This window comes from Vicia villosa, linkage group LG4 (genome assembly GCF_029867415.1).
Source record: "Vicia villosa cultivar HV-30 ecotype Madison, WI linkage group LG4, Vvil1.0, whole genome shotgun sequence".
Classification (NCBI taxonomy): Eukaryota; Viridiplantae; Streptophyta; class Magnoliopsida; order Fabales; family Fabaceae; genus Vicia; species Vicia villosa.
Genome location: NC_081183.1, coordinates 16300367 through 16312962, shown reverse-complemented (window position 1 = coordinate 16312962; position 12596 = coordinate 16300367).

The following is a 12596-nucleotide window of genomic DNA, read 5'->3' as shown; positions in this document are numbered from 1 at the left end:
GGCACATGCACGTAAGAATGAGGTGAATAACTACGTTTGCATTCTTTTGCCCATTGATAGCTGGGAATAGCATAAGATTCATTAACGTGATTATTTTATTTAACTTGCTGAGTTAACAACTTAATGTCCTATTTTCAAAATATGATTTAGGATATAAATACATAAGTACAACAGGGGTTTATTCAAAGCATGAATTCATTGCCAGATTTGTAGTGTAACTCTAGAGATATTATAGATATCGCTCCTTGTGCACATTTATCTTATATAGTCAATTTAAAAGAGCAATAGTCAATTTATCTTAATACAATATTCATAACAGATGGAAAAGTGCATCATTATCATAAGATTCATATCAAAGAACTTGAAAGATATATGTGATGAAAAATTATGTTAATATCTCTTTTGCATTTGAAGTATTCTTGAATCATTAGCAGTATACATCTTGTCTTCGACATTTTCTTTTGAAGTATTCCTGGATTTCACTATATTTTGCAATGTCCTCTCCCTGTCACGTTTTTCCTAACAAAAGGATATCACCCTCCTATCATTATAATCATCATCCATCTATTAAGAAAAATCACTTTCAAACTATAAAACCATCAAACATGAACCGCCAAAATAAAACAACTTCACACCATGGTTTCATCTTCTACCATCTTTAACAACAATATCACCTCATTTCAATATTCAGAATAACAGTAAAAAATATGTCATAGATTTCTTTTATTTATTCTAACAATATGCAGGTACGAATTTGGTTCAATTGGAAAAATGAAAAGGAGGAGAAAATGAATCAGAGGAACCCTCAATGTGAAACTCAAAATAGTAAGGGATTCCAAATGATTTAAACATGATAGCAATAGAGAAGTAGGCTACTTATAGAAAACCGATTTAATGTAAAAGGGAAATTGACAACATGTATATGACTTAGCAACATTGGCAGCAAGTATGTAAAGGAATTGATAAGAGCTCCATTACCTTATTACCGGAACAAAATGCAACACTAGTGTATAGACGAAGCACCGAAAATTCAAATTTCAAAGCTTCCAAAGAATATTACAAACACCCACCACTGCAGCAAGAATAGATTGCACTAAAAATGAGTAAAACAATACATTCTCATCACCTTTTTCTTCTGCAGAACGTAGCCTTTTATCAACTTTGATTGATATACTTATGTAAAATGCGTCAAGAGCGAGCAAACATGGACCGATAAACTCGAGTGACAGCTACGTGGATCAATCAACCTAATGAAATCATATCATGCACATATCCAAAACATAAGTCATTTATTTCTAAATCACTCATCAAAGAAGATAATCACTCTTATGAATGGATTGGTTTTAAGCCTATAATACACATATAGGCATTATAGTATGAAACAACTACAACAAAAGCTAGGCTTCACTGTGCCAGCTAGTAAGTGAGACATCTAAACTTTATGGTCATCATGATGCAATCCATGAAATATTCATGATGACATTATATATACAAAGGTGAAATAATAATATGTAAGTTAGCAAAAAGATGACATGTCTTCAGTTCATACTTCATAACCTTTTTCAAATCTTTAAATATCATTTCAATAGTTAGGAATCTATTTACAACCATTATAATGTGATCATAAAAATAAAAGAAGTTTCATTTTCATGATTACCAACCAATATACTGTTACAACATTTTGAATATCATAAAGTGGAGATTTGTTAGGATAAATTTTATACTTTGGTATCTTGTATAACCAACTAAACATGTTATTGGCCACTTTGCTCCCTCACAATTCACATGTCTACAACTGTGATCAACATCTTCCAAAGTTTGTTCCCTTTCTACAAATCTTGATTGAAAACAGGAGGTCTAAACATATAATAATTGACAATCATTGTTATGAAGAGTTTGAGATATCAATGTCAAAACCATATTCACTTTCCAAGCAAACCTAAAACATAATGATTCAACTAAAAGTTGGTATAAAAATAAAATTAAAGTAGAATGTTGACCATCATAAGAAGTGAATTGCTCAACTGGGCCGCAAGGATTAACATCAACCCTCTATGCAGAAGGATGCTAGAACCTGCAAACATAAAATCAGACCAACACATAACAGTAGCATAATATACTCATACAAATGTGAGTTGTCCATCATGCAAAACATAATTGATCAAATTGAGTCAAGTAGCATGTTAGGCACACAACTACGCTCCACACAAAGACACACATTCCACTTGATCAGATCGAAACCGTGTTCTAGTTCACACAATGTATGAGATTAGTCACAATCTTCAAATATATCACCCTGAATGTCTTGGGAATTATCCACCATTATGTTAGAACCTACACACACAGAGAGATGTTTGAACATGTGCACAGAAAATCAACTCAACACAGAACAACAACATAATAAACTCAAAGAGAAAATAGTAGCATTTTAAACAGAAAAAAATATCTTCCACAAACAAACAACATCATCCCTTTATATCACTATTTATACTGGGCTTATTTATAAAACCATATATATTGGAAGATGTTGAGAAATTTCAACAGTGAGATTTGAGCAATGTTCTTACCTCTAACCAAATCTCCAGATCTGTAAAAACTAACCCAACAATGACCCATCAAAAATGGTAAACGAAAATGGTTTTGAGATGAGGATAAGAAAATGGGGCGGCAGAATGGGGCGGCAGCGATTTAGGGTTTGAGGTGAAAACAAAGAGGAAAAGAGGTAAACGGGAGAGAGGGAAAGGAAAAGTTTCATAAAGTAAAATCATAAAGTAATGCTCAGTAATGCTCTCGTTTTCTCAGAGCATGCCAGTGAAGAAACGACGAACAGGGCAAGGATACGCCGGTGAACAAAGATGAGTAGTGTTTGTAGGGAGGTAGTGTTTGCTCTGTTGTGTGGTTCCCAACAATGAAAAGAAGTTCTGCAGAGGAGTGAGTATAATATTGATTGGAGGGAAACGAAAAATGCTAAAAAGTTGAATGGAAGTACAAAACTATTTGAGTTTGTCCAATGAGAATCACACAAATGGCAAAGACCAATTTTTAATTTGTTAATTACTTAGATAGCCTTTTGTTAGTGTAAAAATTTTATGATGGAAGGGTATATTAGTCAGTTTGGACAACATTATAGTATTGGGTAGATAGTTGATTGTTGACATGAAATTATACTTTAACAAATAAGTATGATGATCACTTTAGAACTAAGTTAGATTTTTTTTTTTTTAAATTCTTAATTGATAGATTTATCAGTTTAAGATACGACTTCTTTTCAAACAATTTATAATTGTTAGTGCACTAGTTATTTCTTTGCAAGCAATAAAAAACAGAAGAAATACAGAAGGTATATCAAACCAATTAAATTGGTAATAAATATCAGAATTTTTTGGGTAATAAATTAATATGCTAGAATCATTATTTAATTAGTCAAATTAAAATGATTTATTTAATGTAAGATTTATGGCTAAGGATATAATTGCTATGAAAAATATTGTGTAGATATCAAAAGTCTTATTTCTATTTTTGTGATGAGTAAAATTGATATAAGAAACTTTGAATACTCATGACCCTTCATGGAAGGGCATGGGATTCTAAACTTGAATAAACATGACTTTAATGAAAGGGCATATGTGATATGCAGCCCAATAGGCCCAAGAGTATTAAGAAAATTCCTGTTGCTTTAAAGGATTATTATTATTAATTTTGTTTATAATTTTCGTTTGAGTATGGCCCATGGCCCATTAGTGGGGTTCCAACCTTTCAACCCTAGTTATTTAAGTGTATCTCCTCTTTAATGAGAGGCTAGGAAGAAAGTATGAAGTTTGTTTAATGTCAATTTCTTTTAATGCCTTTTAGATCTGAATTTAGTCTAGCTTAAATTTATCATTGGTGCTTTCACCTTCCCTTCTCTATCCTCCCATGGCTCCTCCAAACCCTTCTTCTAAAGAAATTATAGAAGAAGCTATTCAAATCTCTTCCCTACATATAAACAATGATATGCAAGAGACTCAAGAACAAATTGATGAGCGGTTTGCACAAATTTCTGCAGATCTGGCCCATCAAATGAGACAGGTTCCGACTCAACTTGACAATAATAAATCGGTGGAGGACTCACAGTATGATGTTCTAATGGCTGCACTTGGTAAAATCTCTCTACAACAAGAGAAACAGCCATCGCCTGCTGCTGTTGCGGTTATTTCAGGAGCAAGCTCCTCAGGTATGACCCCACAACCCTCTTCCATTTCCTTTGGATCACCCCCTTTCACCCACATACTAACCCCAACAACTTCCCCTTTTAGATAATCCATAAACATGACTCACTCAATACCTCCACCCACAGTTTCTGTCCCACATCAATACACTCCTGCCCCACCACCACCACCATCGCCTTTTCCCATATACCCATAATTTATTCAACCAATCCTACCATTTATACCTACCCAGAATTTTCAAACCCAATTTTCACCCCAAAACCCTTACCAACAACCCCCCACATCCCACCCTTACCCCCTCTAAGAACCCCCAAACTTGAACTCCCTCCTTTTGATGAATCAAACCCATTAGAATGGATATTCCAAGCTGAACAGTTTTTCAGTTTTTATAATTACCCAGAAGAAAATTGTTTGTCTCTTATTTCTTTCTATATGAAAGGTGATGCTTTAGGTTGGTTTAAGTGGATACATCATAGTCATTTATTAACAGATTGGGTCTCTTTCACAAGGGCTTTAGAACTGCGTTTTGGCCTATCAACTTATGACAACCACTAGGCTGAGTTATTTAAGTTGAGACAAGATGGGACGGTTGTGGATTACCAAACCAAGTTTGAGCGGCTAGGCAATCAGGTAGTTGGATTGCCACAAGAGGCCATATTGAATTGTTTTATTTCTGGACTTAATGTGGAAATTCGAAATGAAATGGCAATTCATAAACCAACAAACATATCACAAGCAATTGGGTTAGCAAAACTGATTGAAGCCAAACATAAAGACTTTAAGCCCAAATATTCAAAACCCTACATTAGTCCATACATCAAGCCAAACTCCAACACCCTTACTGTCCAACCCCAAAAATCCAATTCCATCACTTCAACCCAACCAAATATTTTTCCTAAACCCACCTCCACTAGCCAACCCCCACGCCTACCCATTCGAAAATTATCCCAAGCCCAAATTCAAGAAAGACGGGCCCAAGGACTGTGCTTTAATTGTGACGAAAAATCTATTACCTGTCATAAATGTGCAGCAGGAAGGTTTCTCATACTTTTGTGTGACAATGAATTTATGGACCAAGAAGCCTTGCTCGAGACCAATCAGGATCAAGAAACACAGCCAGAACCAGAAGACACTTACTTTCAATTATCCACTCAAGCCCTAACGGGCCAGTTTTCGCCACAAACACTTAAATTCAAAGGACCGATTGGTGGACTACAAGTTATGGTACTAGTGGATACAACAAGCACTCACAACATCCTTCAGCCTCGCACAGTCCAACATCTTAATCTTGCTACAACTCCAACTCCACAATTCTCCGTTATGGTTGGTAATGGCTCACACCTTCAATGTGAATGAATTTGTAACAATGTCAAACTCATTCTCCAAGAAAAACAACTCAAACTTCCTTTTTATCTTCTTCCCATAGAAGGGGCTGATGTAGTTCTAGGTATGGCTTGGCTAAGAACAATTGGCACCATCCAGGCAGAATTTTCTATTCCCTCAATTACCTTCAACCATAACAACTCTCCGATGACCCTACAAAGGGATTCTGCATCATTACCCCAGCACACAATCTTTCACCAATTCAAGCAACTTATCCACCAAAATTCCATCTCTTCTTTGCATCTCATGATCCTCCAACCCACTTCCTCATCTATTCCTTCATCAGACCCACACCCTTTAGCCAATTTACCCAATGATACCAATCCTCAACTTTCCAAACTACTCCATAAATATCCCTTAATTTTTCAGCCCCATGCCGACCTTCCTCCCCCTAGACCACACGACCATCACATTAACCTTTTCCCAAACACTGCCCCTATCAATGTGAAACCATACAAATACCCTCATTCCCAAAAGACTTCTATGACAACAATTATTGATGAAATGTTAAAAGAAGGACTAATCATACCTAGTCACAACCCTTTTTCATCACCGGTTTTATTAGTCAAAAAGAAAGATGGGACGTGACATTTTTGTGTTGACTACCGCGCACTTAATGCAGTCACAGTTAAAGATTGTTTTCCCATACCCACAATCGATGAATTATTATATGAACTTGGCTCAGCCAAAGTTTTTACCAAGCTAGATCTACGCTCAGGCTATCACCAGATTCGAATGGCATCAGAGGATACATATAAAACAACTTTTCGTACTTTCGATGGACACTATGAATTCCTTGTCATGCCTTTCGGCTTGACAAACGCACACTCAACGTTTCAATTTTCTATGAATGATCTTTTGCGACCATACTTGCGAAAATTTGTTTTAGTGTTTTTTAATGACATACTCATTTATATTTCCAATTTTAGTGAACATCTAGATCCTTTGCAGGTGATTTTTGATTTACTGATGGCTAATTTTTATGTGGTGAAGCTGTCTAAATGTGTGTTTGCAGTTCCTAAGGTCCACTACCTTGGACATGTTATTTTGGAGGGCACAGTAGCACCAGATGCAGAAAAGATTAAGGCCATTTTGTACTGGCCTCAACCACGATCACTCACGACACTCAGAGGGTTTTTGGGCCTTACCAGATTTTATCATCGTTTTGTGAAACAATACGCCTCTCTCGCTGCTCCCCTCACCGATCTTTTGTGTTCCACTAGATTTGTTTGGAGTACAGAGGCGGCCAAGGCCTTTACAGATTTACAGCAACGAATGACCGACATGCCGGTCTTAACTCTACCTAATTTTACAAAAAAATTCATTGTTGAAACAGACGCTTCAGGAGTTGCCATCGGTGCCGTTTTGTCCCAGGAAGGCCACCCCATTGCCTTCTTCAGCAAAAAGATGTGTCCGCGAATGCAGGCGTCTTTTGTCTATGTCCGAGAAATGTTCGCTGTAACAGAAGCAATAAAAAGTGGCGTCAATACTTGATTGGATAAGAATTTCATATATATACAGACTAGAAGAGCTTACGAAATTTGTTACTTCAAAAAATACAGACCCCAAAACAACAGAAATGGGCAGCAAAATTACAGGGTTTTAATTTCGAAATTTTTTACAAACCTGGGAAGTCCAATATGGTCACTGATGCTCTTAGTAGGAAATATCCCGCAGAGGAACCATTGTTGTTTGCCCTTTCTTCAGCCATTCCAGATCTCTTGTCCAGGTTGCGAGTGTTCTACACTAAAGATACAACAGGTCAACAGCTGATGACAAAGATACTCACAAAGGGAACAGAAAGAAAATATTTCAAAGCATTAAATGGATTGTTACTCTATAAGGATATATTATTCATACCAGACATTGAGCAGTTGAGACAAAATGTGCTACGAGAATTCCATGCCACCCCAACAGCTGGACATTCAGGAGTGAAAGTGACCCTTGCACGCGTATCTGCCTCTTTCTCTTGGCCAGGTATATACAAAGAAGTAAAAAAAAGGTCAAATATTGTGATATCATTCAGCATAACAAATATTTAACACATACGAAGAAAGGTTTACTTCAGCCTTTACCTATTCCAGACTAGGTTTGGGACGACATCTCGATGGACTTCATCACACATCTGCCAAACACTTTTGGTCATACATGTATATGGGTCATATGCGATCGTCTTTGAAAATCGGCACATTTCATCGCTCTACCATCGAAGTTCATAGCAAAAGATATTTCAGACTGTTTCACAGTAGACATTGCTCGTCTTCTTGGATCCCCAAGATCTATTGTGTCTGACATAGACCCATTGTTCCTTAGCAACTTCTGGAAAGAATTTCATAAAACACAAGGCACAACATTAAAGTACAACACTGCATATCACTCAGAAACGGATGGCCAAACAGAAGTTTTGAACAGATTTGTAGAAACATACCTCAGGTGTTTTGCGAGCACACATCCTCGTCAATGGTATAAGTATCTTCATCTTGCAGAGTACTGGTATAACACGTCGTTTCATTCGGCCATCAAGACAACACCTTTCCACGCTCTACACGGCCGTGACCCCCCCATCAATCTCTGCTTACTTGGCTGGATCTGTTTAGGAACCATCTTTGGAAGCCATTTTGCAACAACATCAAGAGATTTTAAGTACATTAAAATCAAACCTTTAGAAAAGCCGTATTCAAATGGAGAAGCAAGCCAACTTAAAAAGGGTGGATTTTACCTTTAAACCTCAAGATCTTGTGCTTCTCAAACTCCAACCGTATCGTCAACACACAGTCCATAAGCGTACATCTCAGAAGCTGGCCCAACAGTTCTTCGGTCCTTTCACCATAATCAAAAGAATCGAAAATGTTGCCTACATGTTGAATTTTCCCTCCTCTTCGTGAATCCACCTAGTGGTGCATGTATCCCTCTTGAGACCTTACTTCGGCAACACCCCAGAGTAGGATTTTCGGCCCATTCCGCCTCAAACACGTATTCCTTTATACTCCGAAGCTACAGCCAAATCGGGAACCTGTGAAACAAAAAAACATTCAACTATATCAGAAGAAGAAATCAGAGTTGAAGAGTTGAATGGTGAAGGGTTGCAAGATTTATTACCTTCTCTGTTGAGTCGCAACCCAGATACAAGAGTGGCACAGGAAGAAATGATTAGGGATCAGGAAGTTTCAAAGGAAAATAGAAGAGAAATTGTGGAAGTTAAAAGAACGAGAGGAAGTTTGGTTTCTGAAGAAAATGAGAAAAATGAAATGAATGACTCTGGGAAACAAATCTTAGACTTAAGTGTTTCCAACCCTAATGTCCCAACTCCCAAGTATAACTCTGAACACCCAGTTAAACACACTAACCCACGTGACCAGCTGTACCCCTCTATTCTCAACGGATCTTTCCCTAAGCCTCCAGCATCGTTGGATTTAGATCCCAGGGCCCAAACAATTCCCCAAAACCAGTTGTCCTCAACTCATAAACACTTCCCCAACACTCCACCGTCCCATATCCCTCGGTTACCCAACCCCACACATGATTACACGTTTCCCAACAAAACCTTTTCAGATTTTTCCCTCCCACCAGATTCCCTCTTATCTCCAAACCCTATCCATGCAATTCCTTATCCGAATGGGCCTTCTAACTATTTTCAAAGCCCAAAACCATCTTATTCCATGAACCTTGAGGACAAGGTTCCTCAAGAGGATATGAGTATTAATATGCAGCCTAATAGGCCCAAGAGAATTAAGAAAGTTCATGTCGCTTTAAAGGATTATTATTATTAATTTTGTTTGTAATTTTCGTTTGAGTATGGCCCATGGCCTATTAGTGGGGTTCCAACCTTCCAACCCTAGCTATTTAAGTGTATCTCATCTTTAATGAGAGGCCAGGAAAAAAGTATGAAGTTTGTTTAATGTCAATTTCTTTTAATGCCTTTTAAATCTGAATTTAGTCTAGCTTAAATCTATCAATATGATTCTTATAAATAAGGGGTTATGGTCCACAATCGTAGACACTAAAAAAAATCATAGAATATTTATTCTCTTTATCTCATTGAAAGAGAAACTAAGAAATTAAGAAATCTACAATTGGAAGGTCATTATCCTATCAAGATCATCATTTTCTCATTAAAATTACATGGATCCTAAAGCTACGCTTCCGCTTTCTATTTAATTTGAGTATAAATTAATAAAGTTTTGATTTATTAAAAATCCCAACAAGTGATAGAGCCACTCATATTTATTCATTCATGTTTGAATTTTGAGAAATCTTTAAAAATGAAAATTTTACGATTGAAGTTTTTTCTTTTGTCCTTCCAATTTTTTGTTAAAGAGTAAATAAAAGAATTAAATTTTTATGCATGATTCTACAAAGAATTTTATTGGCTTATATAATTTACTGCTAGTGCAAACAGAATGTTTCTTTCACTATAAATGTAATGCGTCGAGAATTTGCTATTATCGAAAAGCTATATAAAATTAACAATAGAGTTGTGTCACGTAATAACTTTGGGCTTTGTATTTTTTCTTCAATAATTATGAAGAAATCATGAGCAGTAAAATAGAGTCTGCAACTTTTTCAAAATTAAAACTTGCATCACTATTGTTATAATTGCAATTTTGAGTTTCTTTTTAAGATATTTAGGCTCATATACAAAAAAATAATAATCATGTACTTGAATTTGGATGAATGAGATCTTGGGATAAATATTAGCAATACAATCTCTCTCATATTATTAATGAAATTGTATATGGAGTATAAATATATCTTAGAAATTAATTTAATTCAATTTGTCATAATTTTAAATTAAAGTTATTTGACATTTTAAATGATTCTATTAAGACTAGAAATCACCAAAGTGACCCTTCTTTTATGGAATTGATCATGAGAAATGTTGAATGTTAGTGTGCATATGTTTCTAAGTGAGTATAGTTGGCCCAAAGGAAAATTGATATTTGACATGATTATATACATTGACACACACTTGTAATGATAAATATGTGATAATTTTAAGGCTTCACATGTGAATGATAAATCAATCCAAAGAGAGGTTTATTATTTGACATATTTTATTATCAATGTTGGATCGTTATAAGAAGAATATCACTAACAATTAATATTATTGTCCAAAGACTTGATATTGATGATGCACTAGATATCTTGAGATGGGTTATGACATTATTTGAACTATATTATTTGAGTTTATTTATGATTGATTTCAAATCATCAGTTTCAGTTTTTAATGGTACCAATTTTAAGGACTGGAAGAAGAACATTTTTATTGTTCTTGGCTGCACGGATCTTGACGTTGCATTAAGGATAAAGCATCCCCTTCTCCTACAGACTCCAGTACCTCTAATGAAAGGAAAATTATGAGAAGTGGGATCGCTCCAATTGCATGAGTCATATGATCATAAAGTGTGGCATTCTAGAGGCATTTAAGGGTACTATATCTAAAGAAATAACAAGTGCTAAAGACTTCCTTGCTGAAATTAAAAAGCGTTTTACTAAAGGAGATAAAGTGGAAACAAGCACACTTCTTCAAAGTTTGATATCTAAAAAGTATAAAGGCAAATAAAACCTAAGAAAGTATATTATAAAAATGTCTAATATTGCTTCCAACAAACTTAAGACACAAAAGCTTGAGTTGTCGGATGACTTACTAATGCATTTGGTGTTAATATCTCTTCCTGCATAATTTGGTTAATTTAAGATAAACTATAATTGACAAAAGGAGATAGTACAAAGTGGACAAATTTTTATAGAACATTTAAGGACAAACTCCATGATAGCGAACCCTATGACAAAGGGGCTTCCATCCAAGGCCTTTCATGAGCACGCTGCTCACATGGGTGTTATACAATTAAATGATTTTTTGGTTTAATGGGAGTTAGTAATTGTTGTTATTTTTGTTCTATGTTTTGATAGTATATATACATACTCATATATTTTATTACGTTCTGATCAGAAATAAAGTTTGGTTATTAAGTTCATTGCACTTTGTATGATAATATTAAATTCATTAAAGTAAGGAAGATTAGTTGAAAATTGACATGTATTGATCACCTTCATGTGATTTTCATGCTACATATTTCATGATTAATCTATGTCATTTAGTTGTGTTTATATTTGTGATTATTGATGGGTTTAATTATGACTGATATAATGAAAACCGCTTTGGTCTTATATATTGATATAATTAATGGACGAGATAAGGATATGTCCAAAGTTTATAATGGAAATTGTTGAGCTCATAAAGTCTAACACATTTATAAGGATACATATATGACCAGTAGGAGATTGTTAGAATTTTTTTGATCATATATGTAATAAATTAATGTGCTAGAGTCATTATTTAATTATCCAAATTAAAATGATCTATTTAATGTAAGGTTTATGGCTAAGGATATAATTGTTATGAAAAATATTGTGTAGATACCAAAAGTCTTATTTCTATTTTTTGTGATGGGTACAATTGAAATAAGAAACCTTGAATAATCATGACCCTTCATGAAAGGGCATGAGATTCTAAACTTGAATAAACACGACTCTTCATGAAAGGGCATGTGATTCTTATAAATAAAGGGTTATGACAAGGAATATAATATTTTCTAGTGTCTTATTTCTATTTATAGTAGATGCCAAATCTGCTATGCATAAGTATCTTAATGATCCCATGATATGTTTGTATATTGTTGCATCCACTTTGTCTTCCTTCTTGCATTCATCTAGATTTATATTGGTTTCTGATGGATTTGTGATTATGTGGAAGTCAATCATCTCAAAACTATTATGCAGCTTGATAAGTGGCCAAATTACTTGTTTCACATATGTTTGGGCAATAATGTTTTGTGTCGACCAAAGATCAAACTAAGATTTCAACACATATTTTATATTTTATTTTATTCTTGTATTTACTCATTCATTAACTTCAGCATTAGAGTCCTAGTCTTATAGGTCCACCTCGGTGTTCCACCACATCGAATACTTGCAACACTACATTAAAAGTTCAACATTGTA